Source organism: Numida meleagris, chromosome 3 (genome assembly GCF_002078875.1).
Source record: "Numida meleagris isolate 19003 breed g44 Domestic line chromosome 3, NumMel1.0, whole genome shotgun sequence".
In the NCBI taxonomy this organism is placed as follows: domain Eukaryota; kingdom Metazoa; phylum Chordata; class Aves; order Galliformes; family Numididae; genus Numida; species Numida meleagris.
In genome coordinates this window covers 42,488,695-42,512,861 of record NC_034411.1, presented here as the reverse complement: position 1 = coordinate 42,512,861, position 24,167 = coordinate 42,488,695, and the positions used below count along the sequence as shown (strand labels likewise).

Below are 24,167 nucleotides of genomic sequence, written 5' to 3'. Positions count from 1 at the left end.
GGACAGTGATTGAACTCAAATGTAACCGAGAGACAGATTTTCAAAAGCTTTTTGACACAAAAGAAGCCTTTTCTGAAGTTATCTGGCTAAGGGACAGAAAAGATGTAGCAAAATGTTTTACTGTTGCAATATTAAAGATAAAGCTGATTTGTAACGCACGTGAGAGAAGCTCTAAGGCAAAATCATATTAGGAATAATTCTCGAAGAATATTCTGTGAGGAGATAATTAGGTTAAGGCTTCTCCTTTAAAATGCTGTCTGGCCATGAGGGAATTCAGCTCTCCTCTGCGGCCTGTCCTGTTGGAGGACAGCACCAGTGTCCACAGCCTTACACAGCCCAGCTGTACCCACCAGCACCACTGCACCACAGAGCAGCACAGCAGTGCTGGGGGATGCACAGGGCATAGCCCAGAGGTGAGCACCATGCATCCCACCAGTTTTCCTACCAGTAATGCTACACCCTATTCTTTCAGCTTAAGTCCATCGATGTGTGTTTGTACTCCTGCACACAATGTGTCTGTTACTTAAACCTTGGATTATTGTTTCATTTTTATCACAGTTGTGGATCAGGACTTTGAAGACTTTGCAAAAGAGCAGTGCAAAGCCAGCCAGTGCTTACAGTCTACAGAGAGCTAGATGTTTAAGCTCCCTGATACAGAAGGTAAAACTGTGGGAAAAGCACTGTCTTGCTAAAGTTACTATTTTTGTTGAAACATATCCTCCCTTATTAAGTTTCTGAGTACCAGGAACATCCAGACCCTGTGGATGACAGCCTCAGTACTTTCAAAGTAACCTGCAGCAGATTTGTCTTTTGTGGGGGATTGAAAGCAACTGGATCGGGGTATGTGTGTCCCTAGTAGGGCAAACAGAACAAATGTGAGTGAGAGGTAGATTACAGGCTTTAACTGAGTGTGCAGAGCCAGGCCAAGCTTTAAAGGTGCGTGCAGGTAGCCACAGAGAAAGCAACTGTTGTAGGCACAAAATTTTTTCAAGTCATTGTTGTGATTACTTTCTAAATACACAAATGTAGCAAATGGAGAAAGCTATGCAGATTGATACGCAGAAGTGAAAAATGCCAGCTCAGGTCAAATCACTGAGCCAAAGGGAGGATTTGCTACCTGTGTTGGGAAGGAAATGTGACTTATTGCTGGAGGATAAAAATCAAGAAGTGATCCTTCTGGCTGTAATGGGTATACTGGGAAAAGCAACATCTGTAATTAGTCTGGGGCTAGCTATAGTGGCACTCTGGTTCCTTTTGACTAGCAAGATATTTGAATACGTAATTTTCACAAATCATTACTTAAAAATAGAATAACACTGATCCTTTTAGACAGAAAAGAAGTATTTTGACCAGTTTTGTGCAGTTGGCTCAGCTGTTACTGTGTCCAGTGGAGGATGGAAAAATGTTATTAACTGGGAGAATTAACTAACTGAATTTGGGCTGTGATTTATGACTTCTGACATGGCCCTAAACAAAGCTGACATGGCATACAACCAAGCTGAACTGATTGATCCATTAGTAACCCAGACCTCTTGACCCAGGGAAGAGTTGATTACATGAGGAGGAGACTGTGAGGTGGCCAGCAATTACAATAGCAGGCGACATCCCTTCCAGAGGATCCTGAGGTGAACGTGGTCATTTTTACTGGATGCCTTTGTCATGCAGGTAGTGCTCAGTGTGTCCTCCTCCTGTTTAGCCATTATGGATGCTGTGAGGTCCGTGCTGTATCATGTATTCTCACTAGGCTCTGCACTGCCTGCTTGAATTTCAGTCTCTGAAATGATTACTGCTTCATGCTCACAGCTGGAGCTAAGGATTCAGTACTGCCAGGAAAAAAGCATTTCTGCATTCAATTTCCATATTTCTTTTAACATCCCTTGCAAGCATTCCATTCATAGTTTGATCATGTCACTGTGCAACTGGACTGAGGGAAAGCAAGGAGTAAAGAGCAGCTTCATGGTGGGCAGAGACGCTTACAGGAGAGAATTGCCCTGCTTTCTGTGTTCTGTGACAGCCGTGCTGGCGCTGAGCTTGGGGCAGGCAGGCCAGCTTTCCACGCCCCTGATGGCCCTGCATGTGTGGGGCACTGCTTGCTGGAGCACCGCGGGAGGGCCGCAGGGCGAGGCAGGCACGACGCGGCCTGTTCTCCTGTGGTATGACACCAATTCATCACACAGGCCCAAACCTGCGTGTCCTTGACATCTAACTTCCGCTTGAAGACAGCAGAAGTCCCGTGAAGAGGCATGAGAAAAAAATGAAGGAATAAGAATTGGCTGCTGTGTTCAGAAGAGTGCTGTGATGCCATGGGGAGTCCCCTAGCTCAGGGCTGGCTGCTCCCTGAGGTTCTCCAACTGAGGCATTAGCAGAGGCTGGAGCCTCGGAGAAGCAGAGTCTGGGAGATGAACAGGTTTGCATTAGCTGCAGCTGTGGTACTTTACATTTCAACAGTTCTGGAGAAGCCCTGACAAAGCTCCTGTAGATTAACTGCTCCACTGCAGGTGTCTGCTGCCACTGACCTGCATGCAGCATCGATGCCAGCTGTTGTATGGAAGTGCAGATTTGTGAGACAGCTCAATGCTGGATGGAGTCAGGATGAGCTAGTGCTGTGGCCACAAATTAATGAGGAATTGCGTGGTGTTTGTTAGAAGGTGTAGAACAGAAACCAAAATGATTTCCCTGTACAGAACTTTCACAACCCTTCTGCCAGGCAGGCCTTGAGGACTGTGATTTCACCTCTTCCTTTTTCCCCTCTCTGTGTTCCCCTCCTGTTGGCAGCCTGCAGCCCCCAAGCCCTGCACTGAAGTCAGGGAGAAGGAGGAGATGGGCTGTGGCCCGCACGGTGATGTTGCACCACGACACTGCTCCTGCTTATTAGCACAGTTATTTAATGTGTTGAGTCTGGGCTCAAGAAATAAGAAACTGTGAGAAAGGAAGAAGAACCCCATTTGTTGTGCTTCCACCCTCAGTAAGAATGTGGTGTGGAAGAAACAGTCGCGCTGTGGTGAGTGGTTTCCTGAGCTGCATCCAGCAGGGGCACTCATCACACTTGTACTCCCCACCCTCTGGCTTGCATGAGGGAGGGGAGAATGATTTTGAGGGGGCAGAGATGATACAATTGCAGAAAATCATGCAGGACAGTGCTGCAGCTAGTGATGCTATGTTAAATAAATGAGGTGTGTTGAGCGTGGAAGTACTCTGCACTCATCTGCTCTTCTCACAATACAGCTTATTATGGTTGTTGATGTTCTTTTTATTTCTAGGCTGCTTAGGAGCCCTACTCATGGCCTGGCACTGGTCTGTGTATGGTACCAACCCAGAATGAAGACAGTCCCCAACACAAAGTTTACCTAAGACTGAGACGTGAGCAGCCAGTTTCAGGTATGGTCCTATGGCCTTTGTGGCAGTGCTTTTCATTGCTGAAGGCAGACACCAAGCTCCCCTTGGGAGCTGTGAAGGAGCATAATTTGATACAGGTGCCCAAGTGAGCAGCAGCAGCATGCATTGATGAAAGATATCCACATTACAGCCAGTGGCAGGCATCTGGAATCGGTGAAGAAATGATTCCATTTTGCGTGGACATTTCATTTTGCATCAGCCGTGATGCTCTGTTTTTCCATAATGATAACTAATTTGCTCAAATGTTTTTGCACATTATTCTTCTGCTAGAATGATCACCTCATGCATGCCAGCCGCAGGAGGGCCTGTACCTCTTGCTCTGCAGCAGCTGGGACTGCTCACAGCATCGGGTGCCAGATGGGCTCCTGCACTGCCAACCACTGTGCTGCTGCAACAGGCAATAGACCCAGGGGAGAGAGATTCTCCTCTTTTTCAAAGTGCACGTGGGATAGTTTATTGTTATGGCAGAATGCGTGCAAATAGAAGAAACCTGAAAATGGTTCTCCCAGCTGTTCTTGTTCACTCTGGGATACAGCATTCCCTCCATGTGTTCTGTATTTAAATTCTGGGATAACTTAAACATGTTTAAACCAACCGATAAGGTGCAGCTACCTCACCATTTCCTTCACCAATGGATTCAAGAGGGGAACACAAACTACATCTTAAAATAACAATAAAACCCTGTAATAATACAGATTCATCTGTTTTTTATTCATAAATGTGTCCATTTGGCAAAGGTGCATATCATGGACTCGATGTTGTAGAATGCTTTTTAAATTAAGATTTAGGATTCTGCCTGAAGCCTGTCCTCCATCTACCCAGCAGAAGTCCCCTCCCAAAAAAGGCGGCCTGTTAAGTGAAGTGATCACTCCTCACTGCATGATTATAAGCAAGGGGCACAACACTGACTGCATCCCTGCTCAAGCAGCTGGTCTCAACTAAGGTAAAGTTTTGACCTGCTTATTATTTGGGGGGGGGATTCATTCTTTTTCCCAAAGAAAAAATAATTTATGATCTATCTGGTCTGAGCACTAAATCCAAGAAACAAAGATCCAGACAGATTCCTATTAAAAAGTTAGTATCCATCCTAATTGGCTGATGGGGTGTTTTGAAACTCCATTAATCACCTTGCTGGCAGTGAGCAAATTAGAAACTCTGCGTTCTGCCACTGACTTCCCATTGCACCGAGTGAGTTAAATAGAAAGCATGCATTACTGGCATCAGCGATTTCAAAAGTGGGTGTTTCTGTGGATGTAAGTGGTGCTTAATAATGTTCCACCTTTGACTGAAACTAGGGCACACCCTGCCATGAGGTTCTCATCATCTAATTAAACTTACTCAATCTGAATCTGGTGGTATCATGCAACGCGGGCTGGGTCTCCGTGCAGATTAACTCTTCAGCTTGCTTGGCAGAAAGACTGTACTCCAGGAAAGCAATGGTGGCTGGCAAGGCCACCCTGCTGAGCCCCATGGGCCACTACGCAACCGCCCATGGCTGCCACCCTCTTACTTGCCCCTCCGCTTTCACACCCCAAGCAATTATTTTGAAGAAATGGGAGGTGGTCACTTGCAGGAGCTCAGTGTTTCCCTGTACAAATAAATAGCACTTCCCGGGGACTATTTCTGAGTGCTGGGGCCGAGCTGTGTTGCTCACACAGCTTTCTCAGTTTCTGAAGCAGGTGAATTGCTTCTGGCTTGTGCTCTTTGGCTTGCTGGCAGTGAGCTGGCACCAGTCAGAGCCATGACAGCCAGCTTCTGCCCTAACCCTACTTTATTTCATGGTCTGGACACATCCAGCACTGCCAGATGTGGCCATGATTACCCGCACAGCGCTGCTGTGGCAATGCCTTGTGCACTCTGCTCCAAGCTGCATCCCATTTGCTTCCATCTTCCTCCTCCCTTCCACATTCACAGCTGTCCTGTAGAACCCTGCTCTTTCTCTGCCCTGCCAGTGAGATCTCCTGTGCCTGGGTCTGAGGTGCCCAAGGGTGCTGCTGGAGACGTATGAAATTAGGCAGAGTACGACAGGCTTTATCCTCTTTCCTACTCTCTAAGGAGGAAAAGATTTGGGGAAACAGGTGTATGGCTGGAGAGCTGTCCCTCTTGGATGCTTGCAGCTTTAGCCACACAATCACCATAACAATGCTTCGTAATTACATCTTGCATCTCTCAACTGTACATTTCGGCTGAAGTTATGAATGTTTAATTAAACAAACCTCACAAATTGCTTTGGGGGCAGGTCGGTGCTCAGATCATATCAGTTTTCATGAGGTATTTTGAGAGCTGCAGGGACACAATCATGGGGAAAACCTGCCCTGCAGAGTAGTGCAGGAGCCATCCCACTGAAGTCAAGGCAATTTGATCTGTGCTCATCTCATTTGCTCTGTGGAGCCTGAAATGGTGCAGCTGTGCATCCCAGTGCACACACAGTGTGCACAGAGACCAGTCTTCCAGCTGTCAAGGGGCACTGAAGCCAGCTTGGCTGCATGGTCCTGCAAAACCAGTGCACTTAAGTGAAGTTGCTCCTGTACTCATGTCTCCACTGGCAGAGCCTGGCTCAAGGCTCTCCATCATGGCAGCTTGTCCCTTTCCAGAATTTATCTATTTGTGGTGTGCTCTCCCTTGCAGTAGGGGCCACACTCTGCTTCCTTCATGAAGTATCTCAGCTGGAACCCAGCATGCACACAGTGCAGTGTGGCTTGTTGGGATTCCCAAATGCACCACACAGGGGATTTGCCCAGTGTTGCGTCTTTGAAGCTCCTTGAAGTGTGTTGGCCAAGTGTAACGCTGAAGGTGCCTCTACTACAGGATTAAGTTCTCTCTTCTAAATGCCAAACCATCCTCTGGCCTTTCTTTCCTTTTGTCATGCAATTATTTGTAGCATATTTCAAGACCTTGTGACAAAGGACTGTCACTGCTGTCACTTCTGTGTCTCCTTCATTTTTAAATACTGAGTGAAAAAAAGAGTACTTGCTATCCTCATTTCTACCACCAAGGAAGGCACCACTCCTCCCAGGGAAGTAAAATGCTTGGCATGCACTGCTCATCATAGGCACAGATGGAGCATCTGACAACAGGTTGATATGAGGGTTCATTTGTACTCTCTGGAGAGAGAAACATCCTTTGTTGTTGTTTTTGTTGTTGTTTATTTTCCCTGTAAGTTCACATGCATTACAAGAATTGAGAGTTCATATCAAATATTTGTTGGCACTTTTAATTTGAAAGAACTAATGAGTCCACTTTGCCATCTGCGCTGCAGCACGCAGCAAGCAAAGAAGCTGATTAAGTGGATCACCAGGGTGTGAAGGACTCACAGGACATGGCAGAGCTCCTTCCCTTTCTGGGCACCCACAGAACTCCATTGCTATGCACTACAGGTGCGCCTGTGCCTATATGTAACTCAGGAGGCTCTCATACCCATTTCAGCAGCAGCCCAGCTGCAGCAGAAAGGCACCAGACCAAAGGAGGCACTTTTATTGCCAGCTGATGAAAGCTCAGCTCTGGTGCCTCTTGACACCTAGCCATGAGCTGCCAACCGTAATGCCTGGAGAAACCTGCTGCAGAGAAACTAGGAGCTTGCAGAGAAGAACTATGTTTACACAGGTAAGTACGCAGTGAAATGGGTGCAGAGCAATGAAGAAGAAATTGTGGCATGCAGAAATGATAGGCAGCAGTGCCAAAGAAGACATTAACTGTATGATTATGCAGATAATGGACAAGAGAAACAAATCTTCATTTTCAAAACTGAAGATTTGTGATAGGGAACATGCATAGGTGGGCAACCTATTAGGAAAGGAGCCCTACCTCCCAAAACTAAGAGACTGAGCTTTTAGGGGAGGTCTCAGGGCATCAGCAGGTGGGAATTTCTACATGGATGGCATTGCTACAGTGTGAGCCCTGTAATCTTCTTTCTTCCCATCTCATCATTGATACAAAATTATTTTAGTCTCTCTAGGAAGTTCAGCAATTTTAATTCCAAATAAGCTACAACTATAAAGGAAATCAGTATTAGTATTGATATTAAAACATTTTGAGTGATATGAGGTTATATTATCCTGTAAGAGGCAACACGTTTATCCACTAGCAATTTGTGATAGGGCAATCTTGCTAAATGCTACCAGCAGAAATAACAGGGCTTAATTCTTTACCCTCTCATCTCCAATATGTTTTGGTTACCTTATTTCCTACAGCATAACTAAAGCCACAGGGGAAAAATATTGCCGATACGTTTATTCCAGTTTTGCTAAACTACAGTTTATATTGACATAAAACTTCTACATCCATCTTTAATTATCTTTAGTAAACAAGTATCTCAACAGGCTTAATCTGCCTTGTGTATTTAATATTTTGTACTAAATATACTGAAGCCTACTGCAGTGGTTAAGATTAAATCATGCGTGTACGCAGCAGCAGAAAACATTTCCTTGCCAGAGTAGAAACTATGGGAGAAGTCAGAGCTGGACTCCAGAGAGCCAGACTGTCTTACTGAGCAGCCCACAAGTGGCTGCACTCCATGCTGGGACACAGTAATCTGCAGGAGCTGCGCAGCCTTCCCGAGCAGCAGGAGGCCTTGCTGAGGCTGGCTGCCGGCAGAATGTGCCCCAGGTGCATTGCTCTGGTAGGCAGGTTTTGTGTACAGGGTCTCCTGGGTTCCCAGGGCCTCCTGCAATGCGCAAGTCCCAATTCTTACTGCTGCGTTGACAGCTTTGAGATCTACTACCACACCCTGTTCTTTGCTCTTTTTAAATCTACATTTGTACACACATTTCTTATATAAACACCCGGTAACAATCAAGCCCAAGAAATACAGTAGGAAGTGTTTGTGCAGGCATTTTGCTCTCTGTTGTAACAATGCATTAAAATGGCATTGCAAAGTTTTGCCCTTAGAGTCAGAACCAAGATCACACTGGACAAGGGCTGGCCTTTTAGTCATGAGGGTTAAGCTTGTTCCTTTCTCTTTCAATATAAGCGTGCACACATGGTGAATCAAAATAAACCCCACCCAACATGCGTTGTGCTTGGTGTCTTTTCAGATATTCCTTTGCCAGAGCACTTATGTCTCATGTGTGTTAGCTAGTAATGCAGGGCAGTGAGTGGATCTTCTGGCTTGAATGGTTCATGCTGAGGATTCAATGATCACAACGGATATCCTGTCTCCATCTGGTGTCCCTCAGTGTAAATAACTGTGCTCCAAGTTTCATTCAGCCACTTCATGGAGCTAGTCTAGACCTCTGTTTAGTGAGCAGAGGGCTTCAGTCGCATCTCCTTGTATGACTGTCATGTGCGTTCTGAATGCTTCTTTACCACCAGAACATGGAGTAAGCTGGCAGATTGTATGGATTCCCTGCATTTCTGTTATCATGATTACAACTATTAATGAAGCATTGGCAATTGAACCTGCCTCATCTTAACTCTACTCCTATATATTTTAAGTATACTTCAAAGTTTAGTAATGAGCTTCTGTAGCCTTAATAAACTGGGCTGTGCCATAATTATGAATGTCTAAATCAGTCATTCTGAGTAGTCCAGACCTTTGCATTCAAGTGGACATTCTCAAAGGCATACTGCTGCATATAGATGCAGCCACACAGTCATACATACTTCTTGGTTTGTTCTCACAATACTGAGGGACAGAACGAACTCTGAGCCATGGAGCTGTTTTTCCAGTGCAAACAGTGTGGAAACACAGATGAAATCATCTCTCACCTCCAGGTCGCTGGTGTGATTCCTTCAGAAAACAGAGAGTTTTCAGTCAGACACTAGGAGCTTAAGAAACCCCATGATCTCAGCACAGCTGCTAATGGAAAGCAAACCCAGCACTAACTCATGTCACTTTTGGCAGCCACAGCAGAGAGGCCAAACTCTCACATCAGCATGGGGGCTGCATGGCCCTCTTAGCCCAGAGGTGGCTGCACAGTGAGCAGTGCATTATCCTGGCAGGGCGGAGATTGGAAAAATTGTAAGGCAACCTTCTGGATTATCCCTATCCCTGAGTTAAAAAGACATCACTTTACATCTCAGTTTGTAGGCTCCCACTGATAGGAAAGAATAAAACATACAGGAAAATGTGGCCAAAAGAGCCACCTGCAACTTTTATTGCACATATTAGAACAAATTTAATTTCTGAAACAAGAGCCTGAAACTTATTTGTTGTATTCAGTCTACATTCAGGGAGAATTACTAGCGACTTAAGGAGAAACTGAGTCTCAGAAAGGGCTAGGGACTTACAAAAGTCTTCAGAATGTAGACCCTTCCACAGCCAAATTTGCTTTCCGATTTCACTGAGAAGCTGCCTGAGGCATTCTCTCTTCTTTGTTCTGCTGATGTGCAAAAATACTCCTCTTCATCAGACAAATCCATCCATACTCATTTGCTTGAAAATCAGGGCATAAATCAAATGACCATCTCTCTACTTATCAGTGTTGTGCAGGAGGAAAGAGTGGATGTTTATGCTGCTCACAGAAGTGCAAAGATGTAAAAGTACTAATTCATAATGACAAAGCAGGCATCAGGAGCATGAATCTGCAATTCCAGCCTCTCCAAAAAGACATCTGCACAAGGTGTAGGTGGCCAGCAGCTTTTTTCAATTGGCTGAACAGAAAGGTGAAATCAAATGTGACAATCTTTGCCTGCCAAGGGAGGGAAGGTAGGGGTTAGAGTCATGCATATTCAGCAGTGGGTTTATTTCTATGCCACACTCAGGCACAGGCATCTTCTTATTGCAAAGCTGACAAAATGGAGGGCACTGGGACAAGGAAGAAAAGAACCTCCAAAGACCAGAATAGCTGAATTTACAGTTAGGGAAGGTGTTAGGATGAGAGTGAAGGTCTGTAATAACTCCAGTGATAATTTTTTTGAGTGCCAGAATGAAGAAGGATTGATCTTTTACAGGTGTGCAACACAAGCCACTGAATAGCTTTAGCTGAAAGAAAATTTTCAGCACTTGTAAAGGTACTTTCTAAAGTGTCATCACTGATACCCAATAAGTAGTGAGCACACACTGCAGCTTTGACTCAGTTAGGATTCTTTTCTTTTTTTTTCTCAGCAGACTGTTTCCACAGAATCACAGAATCACAGATTCGCAGGAGTTGGAAGGGAGATCATTGAGTCCAACCCCTCTGCTAAAGCAAGTATCCTACAGTAGGTCTCACAGGTAGGCGTCCAGAAGGAGCTTGACTATCTCCATAGAAGGAGAATCCACAACCTCGCTGTGCAACTTGTTCCAGTGCTCCATCACCCTTACCGTAATTAAGTTCTTCCACGTTTGTATTGAACTTCATATGTTTAAGTTTTAGGCCATTACTCTTTGTCCTATTCCTGTGCAACACCGAGAAGAGCCTGGCCTCGTCCATTTGCTTCCACCTCCCTTTAGATGTTTATAAACACTTATCAGATCCCCCGTCATTCTACTTTTCCCCGGGCTGCACAGACCCAGGTTACTCAGCCTCTCGTCATACCCGAGATGCTCCAGGCCCTTTATCATCTTTGTGGCCTTCAGCTGGACTCCTAGGAGATCCCTCTCTTTTTTGAACTGGAGAGCCCAGAACTGGACACAGTAGTCTAAATGTGACCTCACTAGGGCAGAGTAGAGGAGGTGGATCACCTCCCTTGACCTGCTGGCCATGCTCTTTCTAATGCACCCCATTAAACCTGTGGAAGTTTAATATTTTAATATTTTTCCTTATGTATGTGAGAATGAAAATTTTAAATTATGAAGATTTTTGCTTTTTCTGTTGGGACATAGGACTTCAGACATCTTGGCCATGCCTTGAGCCACGCCAGCTTTTTGGTTGTTTCATTCCTTGGTTCAGCACAGCCAAGGCAACAGTTCCTATCGTGTGGCTGAAAACGTGAAACTGAGTTTATGTAGGCTTCATACCATAAAGGAAGGTGTTTTACATTTAAGAGAGGGAGAGACGTTGTCTGTATGTGATGCTAGGAAAGCAAAGGCGTTGCTTAATGGCTAATCTGTTTGATCAATGTGAGTTGTACCATGAGCACGTTGTCTGGGGAACTCCTTGGAGGGAATGCTGCACACACCTTTGAAAAGACCAGGCTTTAATGTGGCTTAAGACCTCTGTGTGAAGGAGGGGTTGGTATTCATTTGTGAGTCTGTAATGAATGTACAATCTGATGCTGGTCTTGCTGAAGGCCAGTTCAGAAGAAGAACTTTTGTTAAGGTGAATGGCAATGTAATTACTTCCTGAAGAAAAGTGCTTGTGTAGGTGGTGGGGAGGGTGGAGGTGATGATCTCAAGTAGGACAAGTAAATGGTAGCTCTACTCTGTTGTCCAATCCAACTTGTTTGCACTTTAGAAAAGGGGCTGATTGTGTTGATTCCTATTCTGAAGTTGCTGACCAGTTAGAGACAATATATTACAGTAAGTAGTTGGTCTTTCAAATGTGGTGGTTAATGCTTCAGTACTAGGAGCCCCTGCAGCTGCAGAAAGGTTGAGAGGTGGCAGGATGAGGAGAAGTGCATGAATTCTCAGGACAACTGACTTAGTTGGGCTTGTGCGGCTTTGCTGTACCCAACAGCTACTCAGTGTCTATTGACTCAACTGAGAGAAGCATTAGCAATACATGGCAGGCAGTGCAGTAACACCACACCATGGTGCCTTCTTGTTTGTGTAGTCTCTTGGTAACCCCAGGCAGCAAGAGCAAGTCACTAGCATGCTTTCCTTGTTGAGTTTCAGTGTTGACTCAGACTGGAGGAGTTAAATTCGTAGTATCTGCTTCACACTTGAACATGCCTTCTTATTAGAACGTACATGAATAATCTAGGGCACAAGGACTGCAGGATTGTTCTAAGCTGCTTCCCTCAGCAAACTTCCTCCTTCTAGCTGTTCCAGCCCAATACCACTTCCTCCTTCATTCTTTGTTCTCTCTACTCCATCTATATCATTTTAAAGCAATATTCATGCCCTGCAAAGAGAAGGGAAGCTGTTCAAGTAGCCATCTGAGGGAGGGGACTGTACTTTATGGAAGAATTACCTTATGCAATACTGTTGTTTCAGATTCCCCCTTGGGTAACTGTCAATGGAAAGTGGAAGATACTCTCTTTACCAATGAGATGTTCTTCTCCATCATTGTGCTTGGGTTTTGCTCATCTCCTTTGCTGTCGCTTTCTGCCAGGCCTTGGTCCTCCTTGCTCCCTGGCAGGAAATCCTTCAAACACTGTAACACGGGCGCTAGCAATCCACGAACTTGCTCTTGAAAACATGGAGAGAGGGAAACCTACACTAGGAACCCTGCTTTAACAGATGGTTGGACTAGATGATCTCCTGAGTTCCTTTCCAACCCCTAGAATTCTGTGATTCTGTGAAACTCACACAGAAAAAAAAAAAAAGAAAAATAGGTGATAACAGGCTCTTTACTAGGGTCTTTTATCATTGACGGTAGAAGAAGTGGATCTGAATGCATGGTCCTTTTCTAGCAGTTAAGGAGAAGCTGAAAGTGAATCCAAGGCCGCTGCATGCTCTGCTGGTGGCTCTGGTAAGAATCACCTGACCAGCCTCTATAAAATTGTTACACTTGCCTCTGCGTTCCCTACACATCCCTCCTTAGGGCCTCACTATAGGAAAAGCACGGTCATTCCTCGAATGAGCAAAGTTTTGGCCTTAAATCTCACATGCATATTTGGATATATATTGTGTTTTCTGTAAGGGAAACACATTCCCGGCCTCTGGCACCCGGGGGTGCCAAGGAGCTGACGGGCTGACTCAGCCCATGAGATACTCAACCAGAAAGACCAGCTGGACCCAGCACATTTGATAAAGTGTGCAGGATTCCTGCTTCTCACAGCAGTGTTTCTTTTGGACTATTTTCTTTGCTGCCAGTCTGGGAAAAGTGCTAAAGAAATAGGCCTCAAGCAGAGTCCAGCTGATAGGAGGGCTGGTAGCTCTGGTAACCATGTTCAGTCACACGCAGAAAGCCTGTCTCTGCATGTAGTGCCTTCATTTGCACTGAAGCCACAAGAGAGTAAACTCTCTGCCACGTTAGCTGGATGATGTTTGATAGGCACCTTGTGCTGAAGGAAACGTCCCTGTGATGTGTAAAGGTGTTGATAAGTGATGGGACTGAGAAAGCTGGAGGCATTCTGAGGAAACCCCACGTCTATGACTCTTGATTGGATTGGACTTGCGAGGCAATAGGGAATGGTGGTGTTGCTACAGCTCCTGGCAGTGCACTGGAATGGAAAACTTCTGTCTGGTGTAGGGTGGAGTGCACGGCTGGGCAGGGCAGGGCAGGGAAGTTATGTCTGCACCACGCACTGCTGCTCTGGAGCCACCAGCAGCAGAGCCACCATGGGCAATGCTGCACCCATGCTGCTGAGGTCTGTGGGGCAAGAAGCCCTTACGTGGCTGCATTGCTCCCAGAATCCAGGCTGCTGCTTCCTCCTGGCTCTTTGCACTCATGTGCAGGCATGCTCTGGCTGAGGTAAAATCAAGAAGACACAGTCAGCTCTAGCATCCTAGGAAGTCACAGCTTATCACAATGAAAATGAAAGATGGTGCAGTGTTCACCTCTCCATCCTCTTATCTCTAGTGGTAACAGCTCTTTCAAAACATGCATGAAATTTCAGGCTGCTGGCTATATTAGCCCCTTCTCTACCTCCCACCTCCCCAGGTTTTAAATATGCCCATGTCTGAGACTATTCTATGTGAATACTGATGCACCCTGGCAGCTTGCTAACAAGTGAAAGGCTGCAGCATCCCACAGTATATTGGTGTTTGGGAAGGGGTGGAAGGATGGCTGGCAAAATCAGTAAAAATTTAGTCTTCACCCATAAAATATTTTTGGAGTCTGTAGGATGCTCAGGAAAAGCAAGGGGAGGTTCTGCTTCATATGGTGCCTGTGTAAGGTTCTTAGTGCTCTCTAGCATTGTAACACTTTAGAATCCAATATGTGAGTCCAAAGATCAATTGGAAAGAAAACTGAGGGAAAAGAATATTGGAGGAAGTCAAATTCAAAGAATTTTAACACATTACATTCTGGGATTCCCAGAACCCACAGCTCTGCTTGAGAGAATATGCATGGAATATATATATCTCTGCTTGTCTTGTCCCTATCTAGGTATCTGCACTTGCTGTATAAGATACAGGATGAATGGAGGTTTTGCTACCCTAATGCTGGGTTTTTCATGTAAATAGAGCAGGCTGCCTTTCAGTGACAAAAACTACAAGTAGAAGGTAACAGCTTTAATACACTGAGTTGTTTCTGTTTTCCTGAAATACTGAGAATCTATGCCAGAGGAAAGAGAAAAACTGAGCTTTCATTTGTCCTGCATATATAATTGCTGGGTATAGTGACATAATGAATGGGCCAGTGCAGGACTTTAAAAGGATTGGAAACTTTAAATGCCACTTTGGCTGAACCACAAAATGCTGAAAACTCCACAAAATCTCACCAGAACAACATGTTTCCGGCTCTTCTGGAGGAAACCTCCTGACCTGTCTGAGAGTGAATCCTGGAAACTCCTTTGTGCTTAATAAACAGGTCTGTTCACAACGTACCATCCTGCTTGTTCAGAGGGTGTTGGAGATAGGGAGTGGTAAATACCAAAATTGTTAGGGTGAAATAATGCATCTGGCATTCACAGGGTCTGGTGCTGCAGCTGCTCTCCTTTGCTCAAGTTCCCAGGTGAGGGATGAGCTGTAGTCTGGCCCTGTGCATCAAGGGCCTCCTCTGAGGGATTCCCAGATGCACCATGCAAGCTGTCTGGCAGCCTGTGCTGGTGTACTTCTCTGTTCCTGACACAGCTGCCAGGCTTGCACCCAGGGCCCAGGAAAGTCACGGCTGCATGGCTGAAGCTGTCATAGAATCACAGAATCATAGAATGGTTTGGATTGGAAGATAGTCTAGTTTCACTCCCCCTGCTATCAGCAGGGACACCTCTCTCTAGACCAGGCTGCTTAAAGCCCCATCCAGCCTGGCCTTGAACACCTCCAGGGAGGGGGCATCCACAACTTCGCTGGGCAACCTGTTCCACTGTCTCACCACCCTCACAGTAAAGAATTTCTTCCTAATATCTAGTCTAAGTCTACCTTCTTCCAGTTTAAAGCCATTTCCCCTCATCCTGTTGCTACCTGCCCTTATAAAAAGTCCCTCCCCAGCTTTCCTGTAGGTGCCCTTCAGGTACTGGAAGGCTGCTATGAGGTCTCCCTGGAGCCTTCTCTTCTCCAGGCTGAGGAGCCCCAGCTCTCTCAGCCTGTCTTCAAAGTGGAGGAGCTCCAGCCCTCTGATCATCTTTGTGGCCCTCCTCTGGACCTGCTCCAGCAGCTCCATGTCCTTCATGTGTTGGGGGCCCTAGAACTGGACGCAGTATGCCAGGTGGGGTCTCACGAGAGCAGAGTAGAGGGGCGGAATCACCTCCCTCAACATGCTGGTCATGCTTCTCTTGATGCAACCTGGGATATGGTTGACCTTATGGGCTGCAAGTGCACATTGCTGGCTCATGTTGAATCTTTCATCAATCAACATGGTTAGTGGGCATGGTGGTGATGGATTGATGATTGGACTAGATGATTTTAGAGGTCTTTCCCAACCCTAATGATTCTATGATTCTATGACTGTCTTCTGATAAATACCAAACCAGCAGCTATTTCTGGTCTCTAAAGGTTACCAGTGACCTGATGCTTTCAAAGCTCTCTCACACCTGCCTGGCTGGGTAACAACTGTAAGATTTGTGAGTGCTCAATCCTGAAGATATAAGGCCATGCCTTTCACCTGCCTTCTGCTGCTCTGTGGGCTTTTGGCTGAGCTTACACACGGAGCTGGATCTGCTCTCTCTAGTACTACACCTCCTGTCACTCATGCCGTCCGAAACTCAAAAAATAGGGAAGGCCCACCTTGTTTGCTGCACTTGGTGCTTTGTAGAGCCCTGCTGAAGTTGTAGTTAGCTAGTTTCAGGGGTGAGCCATGCCTGCAGATGCCCAACTTTCTGGACCGTGGGCTTGTGTTAGGCTGGGTATATCTTGTAAGGCTGAGCATACCATGTTAGGCTGATTTATGCCTCCCCATTTGTTGCACTGTCTATTGCCTTTGAGGAGCAGAGAAGGAGATTGGCAGAAGTCCTCCAGGTTGAAAGAAAGAGGAGTTTAAAATGGAGTCACAGAAGAAGTCACTTTATCTTTTTGTAATCTCCAGGTAATCCCATCACTGCCTACACAAAAGCAGCAGGCTGACATGCTCTCTTGCTGCGGCAGAGGTGTGGGAGCTGCAGCATTATCTGACACAGCAGAATTATTTTGTGGTTTCTCTGAGACCACAAGCTCTTCTGTGCTCCCTCCGGTTGTTTCTGGGGTCTGAATAATGAGCCCCAGTACAGCCTCAGGTGAAGTAAGGAGATGGAGGATGGGGAACAACATGATGAGAAAAGCAAAGATCAAAACCAGCTCTGAATCTTGCCCCCTGCTGCAAAGAGAAGACCAGTTATCCAGCTGAGCGGGGCACGTCCTCGGGAGGCTGAAGAAGAGGTCACAGCAGCTCACAGCTGGAGCCTGAGTCATCTTAGAAGCAAGTCCTTCATCTGTTAGTTGCATTATCTGTAAATGAGGTATCTCACATGAGGCTGGTACAACACGCCTGTGTCTGTGGTAATCAGCTTGGGGCATATCTCATGCTGCATTTAAAGACTAATTTTAACAATAATGTGACTCATTAAAGCAGTTGGCATATTCTGTGATCTGTGGGACATGTTTGCTGCCATACATTCATAATATATTTATCAGAAGGAAACATACTGCTTGTGTATCTTCTCTTATACACTAAAGTACCATTCCTGACACATAGTGCCAGTCAAGAGTACATCAAAATTTTCAGTGAATATTTTCTCTGCAGCTCATAAAAGAGCTAAGACATAACACACTGGCTGTGGAGGCTGCTGAAACAGCTGCTCAAGAAGAGCTCCTGCAGCACTGTTCCTTCAGGGTTTTTCCTTGGTCTTCAAACTGGAGGAAGAGGAGTTAAATGCTTTGCTTATGCTCTCCTGACTACATATTCTGAAGTCAAACTCTTCCTCATAGGGCTGCTAAAGACCAGTTTTTAATCTTTAGAAGAAGCTTTATGAAAATGATGATGTCTTTTGACTAAATATACTAGAGGTATAAAGTATTATTATGATGCTATCTAGCTATAGAGATTTAATTGAAGATATTTAACTTCAGGGGCTGTAAAACAATTGAAATTATACTTGACCTCCTCTTTTGAATAATACTTTTAGACAGATTAATAAGATAGGTAATACTTAAATTCTTTGTGCCTTTTCTCAGCATTTCTTCAATACATTTAATGGGTTTTTCACAATGTAGCCAGATTGGCAGGTATAAGGAATTCTAATAATTATGTCCCTTATATTATTTGTGTTTCTGTCCAACTGAGTACCTCTAGGATCAAAGTGAACATGATAAAAACTATCTGTATACAGCAATCTCTGGAATTAAGTGCAGAAAAATTGACCTGAAAAAAACCAATGAAGAATAAGTAGTTTTCCTAGTAAATCAGGGCTAGACAGAGTCCCAGTAAACCCTTACTGGCAAAACCCTGTGTGTGTCTGCTTACAGGTTACTTACTCAGTTGCACTTGTAGAAATTGATGTGGTCTCGCAACTTAAGAATTAATAACAGGCCAACCAAGGAGGCTTGTTAACTTAGTCTAGATGCTAATCTGAACTTCAGTTGAACCTACTTGCTCAAGGAAATCTACTCAGCAATCTCTGGGAGAAGAGATTTTTTTTTCATGTGGAGCCAGCCTAACAAAAATGTAAGCTAACCTCTGACTGAGATGGTTATGAAGTTTTCCCTATGGGCAATTTGTGTGGGCACGTGAGGAGGAGCAAGCAGACACCTAAACAGTCCTGCTTTATCATGGGAGCTCTTCAGTCCCCTGCCTCATGAGATGGACACTTTCCTGGCTGAGGACAAATTACGTTGATAATGGAGGTGCTGGGTGGCCCAGGTCAATAACTGGCAGTTGTGCCCTACCCCTTCCTTCCCTGCTGGTCACAGAGCTCTCCTCGAGCAGCAGGTAAGAGCCAGGAAGAGTTTCTAGGGTTTGCCCAGTGTGGTGCAGGAAATGTGGGCACTGCCAGTGTCAAACCAGACTCCTAACCTGTGTCTCCCACAGGTGCATTATTCTTTTGCTATATAGTAGTAACAAGCTACGTACTTGCAGTGTAGTCCTGCAGGTCACGCGTGAAACTCCCAGTGGTAGCTGTAAAACTCACAAGGCAGGGTAACATCTGCTTGACTTATGAGGATTTTTCATAGGCTGTATGACAGATATTACCCTTCCCCAGTGTTAAGGGTGGTGAAACAACTTACTGACACATTCTTGGAATAGTTGTGATGAATTTTGAAAAAAAAAAATTGTTTAAAAAATATTAGACAAGCTTTTCCTTAAGGTTTGGCAAAGGGGTTGTGATTATTTTTACTCTGAGTTGTGTTTCTAAGAATAATCCCTTACTCTGTCATCCTCTGCAGGAAGAGAAGCAATATACTGACTTCAGAGGCTGGAAAGTTACCTGTTTATTTTGAAATAAATGTTTATCTGTGCTATTCCTGATGGAGTATCAGCCTTCCTGTTCCACCCTTGCCATTTAATGTAGGAGGGTCGTGCACTTTTGTCCTAGTTAACTCAAGTCCTGCAACCATGTAAATGTGTGACATTTTATTTCATAGTTTTTTAGGTCAGACCAACCTGGAACTGTTTCTGTAAATACACAGTCAACTAAAAGCCACTAATCTTCCCATACAGCAGGCAAGCAAGGCAATGGGAGTCATTCGCTTGTTTGCCTAGTATTTCTTGTGAAGTCATCATTGCATTTCTCCAGCCATCTGTACCCTAGGCCAAATATTGCCTGGTTTCTGACTTGCAGAACCCTAGGAAAATGAGCACAGTATGGGCAGGGAGTGAGTCTTTCCTCACTCCTGTGGCACAGAGCTACAGCACAGGCTTTTGGGTGTAACAGAAATAAGATAGGTACCAGCTTTGTCCCTGAGCCTGCCATGGGCTTTAGGGAGCTAACTCTGGCTGCATGGAAACCCTTGGGTTCACTGTCACCTTCCTCTAGTGGAAGCGGCAATGTTAACATTCCCAGGTGTCACTTCACTGTGTGCTCAATGTGAGAGATGTCCCCATGAAATAAAGGCTCCAAGATCCATTGCTGGCACATCACGCTCCCATCGAGTAGCCTGTGGGCTGTGTGAACAGTTACAGCTCCTTGCACTCTGCAGCATCTGGCTCCATTGGTATTTTCTTGTATCCTCTGTTAGAGAGGACTCTAACAAAACTATGGATAGAACTTGTGCAAATGCATATACATTAAAGGCATGTGCTTGAGCAGAGAGCAAACAGGTAGGGAAGGCTAAACTACTTAAAGTCAACTTGGCAACTTGTAAATTTTGCTCCCCTTGCAAAGGTTAACAGGCACAGTCTAAGTGTTTCTTTCTTCCTTAACTTTTTCTGCCTGAGGCTTTTTCTCTGCTCTGGCAACTCACTGCTGGGCCCCGTGCACTTTCCAAGCAGCCAGTGAGCTTTTCCCCAGCACGGCACTGTTTCTGCTTCTGCCCTGTTTCTGTACGTGCTTTTGGCACCTCAGCATGTAAGCTACACTCACACTCTCCTGTCTGCTGGGAGAACAAATGTAAGGCGCACTGTGGGCTCTGCACAAGCGAGGGGCTGTGCTCAGAGTCATTTCACACTGTGCAAGAGCCAGGGAAGAAACGCTTCACTGTTCTGGCAGAAACACAATTGCTCAGAAGTGTATTCTACTTCTGCTGGGGATGAAGTGAAAAGCTCTGCAGATATCTTCCCTTGCCAGGATGAGGCAGGAGCCTGCTGGCTGGGGCATTAGACGGGGACATGGGAGATGCACACATGAGCCACCTGCTTACATGATTCAGTTCAGGGCTGGAGCTTGGCTTTCCCACATCTGAGGCGAGTGTCCTAAACACTGCTCCTCTTCTGACATGGCCAGATTTTGTTTTGACCTTCTTTCATCTTTGTTAACATGGCCTCATTGGAGTTCTCTTGCTTTTATGCCTTTTGTTAAACAAACCTTACTGAATTTCCTACTTGAGGCTTTGTACTCTCTCAGATTTGCACCAGCTACATTTGTCCAGGAGGACAGTTTCATCCCATCACCAACATACATGTGGTTACCTAGTGCACTGGTATTTGCTACGCTCTTTACAGCATTTTGCTCTGGTTTAGAGTGCAACAACAAGAAGTTTTAATCATTCGATCTTCTCCTCTTCTGATAACTGCCAGAAGGCCTGCTCTCTTCATCCACTGTTGCTTTCAAGATATCACACTGCACAAAGACTAAGACACTCAGGTGACATTCAAGCATTTGAGTTTTATGTCTCTAATCTTTGCAATAAGCTTCCATAGCCACCCCTGCTGCTCAGCACACCAGAGTCTCCTCTTGTCTGGCCCACAAGAAATGGGGATCAGTGGTCCCATGACAGACCATGGTCTGTCACCTACTTCATCTTTGGTCCTTGCTCTTCAGCTCTCTTAAATAAAAGGCAGAAAGAAATAGCCTCTTTCCCAAAAGTTGTGTTGTATAAAGCAATAAGAAGGGCCAAACCTGCTCATATTTGACTAGTTGGGGAATGCAGTGAGACATGTACATTCTTTCTTTTTCTTTCTTTTTTTTTTTTTTTTTTAATAAAAAGAATTTAAATCTCTCCTGCACCTGTGACTGAACTTCAAATGTATGTACTAGGTCAACAGCTTTCCTGGAAACTATTACCCATAGCAGTTAGTGTTTGTGCTAGCTTTAGCTGAATTGCCTGAAATAGCCCTCCCATCATCTAAATTTAGACTTCAAAATGGAGCTAGTGAGTGTTTGGTGGCCTAATGAATAGCTAGCTAGTCTTCCTACAGGATTCTCTCTTTGAAAAGTAAATTGTGGATGAGCAGTAATAGGGCACCTCAAATACTCATTCAGCTTCAAACATGGTCAGCTTTAATCTGGTTTAAATTGGCCTTAGCTATTTTGTTGCTCCGGTCTATTTGTCTCTTAGGTCTTTTTAATACAGTAAAATATAACAAAATATTTAGTTGTGAGGTGATTTTTAGGGTAAGCTTATGTCACAACAGCTATACATTCTAATGGATGATAGTATTATGTAAGAATGAGCATATGAATTGTTTGGCAAGGAAAAAATATATATATTTAAACATTTTTTCTGTCTCTTCCTTCCCAGCTTAAATTCTAATACATGTCCTCCACATAAATTTCATTACAACAATAAAGATCTAGATACAGAAAGGGGAGGCATATGTTAATATATACAGTACGATTTATTTCTTTCCCTGATGACTGTGGGAATACACTTAAGCACAGAACGGAAATCAGAGGTGTATACTGGAAGCAATGTGACACTTGCCTCTGCAGAAATTCAGCAGCCAAAAGCAAAATGAAAGAAAATAGACCCACCAGCTGCTTATATTCAGTTTCTTCATTCCTTATGTGCTCTACAGTAAGTTTCCAAAGAAGTGTGGGCTTGGATTTCTGTGAAATTTATCTTGCTAAGATTATGCAGGAGGTTAGAAGGAAAGGAAGGATGAAAATCAGAGTTTACCCGCAAAGTAACTCTCCTTCCCCCCACTGCACACCACACAGCAACATGAGATATCAGTGGCAGAAGGTCATAGAGATAATTGCAATAATATTATCTGCTGTGCCTCAGGAACTTGGCTCCTCTCAGAGCAAGGGTGATAAATTAGAATTTGTCAAAATTCCATTCAAGGAAAACTCCAACATTTCTAAATCTGGATGAAGGGCAGTAAACTCTAGAGTTTCCCACAGAAAGTAAGCTGTGGAATTTCAGTTTTGACAACGTGAAATAAATGTTTCTCCCAGACTGAATTTTGCATGTTGTATTTTTCTTTTATTCAAAAACCTGAACAACCACTTGTGCCCAGTTCCTGCATGCCTGGCAACTTGAAACTCTGAAACCTCTGACCTGAGCTGGGTCTGCAAGTTTACAGGCTCCCTGAAGTACAGCTGTGAGCCTGACAATCCCGAGTCAAACATTTCTGTGGTGGGGTCACTGGGAAAACAGGTACCCTGGAAGCACGGCTTCTCCATCATCCTGCCCTATGAATTAGGAGGCAGCCTAACTGAGCTTGGTTCTGTTAATGGGACTTCCACAAAACTGAGCAACTATTACAAAACCATCTTAGTTTTCATTAGTCCGATTGGAAAATTCCGTACCGGATGTCGTTTAGAACTTTCTATGACATCTGCTCAGTCCATCAGGTTCAGGTTCAATTCACAAGAGCAGAACTTATATATATTTTCGGTTCTCAATGTTGTTCTTAGTGGATTTTGTTTCTTTCATGAATTAGATCCTACTTCACACATTCTACCATGCTAGAAATGTGGACTAACAGACCAAGTCACTTCTTTTTAGCAAGCTTTGCTTGCTGTTGTCTAGGTAATGATGATGGAACCGAAGCAATGGTTCTTTGTACCTGCATTCACAACCCTCTGAGACAAATGGACTTCTTCATCCCTCTGAGTATTTGCAGATTCCTGGAGTCTGGGCTGCATTGTTGCTGCTGTGTTACTTTGGAAAGTTTAATTTGCAGTCTGAGGCACAACTGCTAAGGCATCATGAACCTGGGGGTAAAAGTTCATGCCTCACTCAAGCCTCTCTGAAGACACTCCCTGTTAGTAACAGCTAGTGGTTCTGACCTCCCCAGTCAAAGGCAGACAGACATAGTACTAGAAGCCTCAGTCCTCTGGGTGCTTCTAGCTATAGGAACGTGCGTGCTTTAGCCAAGCCAAAAGGTCAGACAGGTCCCTCCAGCCTTGGTGGATTAGCAACTGTGGCATAGTTTACAACAAAGTGTATTTGGTTTGAATTAAACATCTTTGTTTAATTAAATGTGAACGCTTCCTAGTCTAGGCATAACTAGTGGAACTAGTGTTTTGGAGGTTTTTCTATTTGTTTGAGGAAGATAAACTGTGTACCTATTCCCCAGACAAATGAATGCTGGTTTTCATTGGTGAAAATATTGATAAACACATTTATCATCAAAATATGAAGCTAGGAATGCAGAGACGTTCCTTGCTGGGATATAGCTTCTCCTGTTAAGCGTTATCTGAGAAAATGAGACTTGGGATGCATGAGAGAGGGATAATGTAGCTATTTCAGTTGGGTGTTGGAGGGTCTTAAGACCAACAGTGCCTTAGAATAGGTGAAGTACAAATGTCAGTACCACTGACAATTCCTGCTTGTTCCAGAAAATCAGCTATTCCTTCTCCATTTGTTTTCAAGGTCTATATCAAGCACTGCCCAACACTGTGGCTGCTCCAAAGTACCGTGCCTTGATGTGTCCTTCTTGAAATGCTAATAAACAGGAGAATAGTTTTTGTGCTAAATAACTTTTGTTTTGTAAATCAGCTGGCAAGGTACAACCACAGAAGAAAAATGATACAGTACTTCTTGGACTAGAATCCAAATACATTTTTGTGATGGTAAATCAATTCAAATGCTGAAATTACAGTGGAAAACCTCTCTACATTCTTTGTGTGACACTGAATCATAATTTCATAAATGAATCCTTCTAACAGCCATTTTTCCAATTTAGTTTTAAAGATCAGAATCAAATGTTGCACTGGATGGTGATATTGGAAATATAGAATCCACAGAGGCAGATATTTTAGATAAATTCAACAGATAGAGAGACATAATGAGTAACGTAAATTGCAGCCTTCCCCTCAGAACCCTTATACAAATGCAAGGACGTTGT

At 44.5% G+C, this 24,167-nt stretch overlaps 1 long non-coding RNA gene across 5 annotated transcripts in view; it reads left to right on the top strand.

Annotated features, from left to right (window-relative positions):
- The window catches only part of LOC110395662, a 38,486-nt gene continuing 14,875 nt past the window's right edge, over positions 557-24,167 (top strand). The window contains exons 1-4 of one of the 5 annotated variants that reach the window (XR_002436565.1): positions 557-660; positions 3,261-3,378; positions 4,222-4,339; positions 10,445-10,549. This is a non-coding gene — a long non-coding RNA (uncharacterized LOC110395662). Of the gene's footprint in view, positions 661-2,208; positions 2,408-3,036; positions 3,174-3,260; positions 3,379-4,221; positions 4,340-6,690; positions 7,000-10,441; positions 10,550-24,167 lie in introns of those variants that run through there. The other 4 variants (XR_002436563.1, XR_002436564.1, XR_002436566.1 and 1 more) reach the window with 4 other exon arrangements.